This window comes from Mus pahari, chromosome 5 (assembly GCF_900095145.1).
Source record: "Mus pahari chromosome 5, PAHARI_EIJ_v1.1, whole genome shotgun sequence".
NCBI lineage: Eukaryota > Metazoa > Chordata > Mammalia > Rodentia > Muridae > Mus > Mus pahari.
Window position 1 is genome coordinate 111,211,630 of NC_034594.1, and position 1,228 is coordinate 111,212,857.

The following is a 1,228-nucleotide window of genomic DNA, read 5'->3' on the forward strand; positions in this document are numbered from 1 at the left end:
TCTCTCTCTCTCTCTCTCTCTCTCTCTCTCTCTCTCTCTCTCTCCCCCCACTCGCTTCCCTGTGTTTTCCTTTTCGTTAAGTACAGAACGTTTTTTGGTGAACATTTCCTCAATTGATACTTCAGGGCGTAGCTGGACCATAAAAAAAGCAATCAGTGCCTTAGGTGGAGTCAGTAGGCTGCCCCCAGGAAAAGGGACAAAGCTGGGGCCCTGATTATCCCTTTCTAACTGAGACTGGGCTGGCAATCACTGATGGCACAAGTATCCCTGGAGAAGGGTCCACCCTGGCTCCTGTCCAGAGGAAGCAAAAGGGACTCGCTCTCCAGCAGGGTCACAACCTACTGGAAATTGCTTCCCTTTGTCTTTAACTTTTAGAATTAACTGAATGTTACTGTGTTTACTAAATTTATGGTAAAACTACCAAGTTTATGGCTCTATATTGGTATAAATGCATGTGTGGGATGTTTATCCTTTAAAAAAATGAGTCAGGCATGGTAGCTCACACCTATAGTTCCAGTATTATGGAGAGAGACAAGTAGAAAGACTGCAGAGCAGGTTCCTGGCCAGCCTAGGTTATATATAACCGCATTATAATGAGACCCCTTGTCTCTCAGGAAAATCAAACCAAAACTCAATCCTCACTCATCCCCAAAGAACAACAAGGAACCCCAAGATGCTTCACGTGGTGGCTAGGTGTGTAGCCCAGAGACTGAGTGCTTGCCTAGAAAGTGCTTAAACTCTAGGTTCCACTTGTGGGGAGGGTATGTGGTTCTTTCTGTCCATAAAAGCAAGTCACACTAAAGCCCCACCCATAATCCTTTAATAATAGTCTGACTTTGTTTTTCTTAAATGACTTTCATTTACCAAGAAACAAACAAACAAACAAAAATCTCTATAGGATCATGGTGAATGAGACATCTCATGGTCCAGTTGAAATGTCACATTGCTGGGAAGTTCCCTGTTAGTTTTATTTGATCAGTGGTTGACCAATATTATTTGCTTGTTTCAAAATGTTCAAAATTTTACTTGGCATGGTGGATTCAAAATGATCAGAAATTGTTAAGGCTGAAATAGATGATTAACAACTGCACTTTCTGCTGGGCAGTAACAGCACACACTTTTAATCTCAGCATGGTAGGCAGAGGCAGAGGCAGAGGCAGAGGCAGAGGCAGAGGCAGAGGCAGAGGCAGAGGCAGAGGCAGAGGCAGAGGCAGAGGCAGAGGCAGAG

General features: G+C 44.0%; 1 protein-coding gene across 1 annotated transcript in view; it reads right to left on the reverse strand.

Moving 5' to 3' along the window:
* The window catches only part of Nr5a2 (nuclear receptor subfamily 5 group A member 2), a 110,851-nt gene that overhangs the window by 108,952 nt on the left and 671 nt on the right, over window positions 1-1,228 (reverse strand). The gene's annotated exons all lie outside the window — the stretch shown is intronic.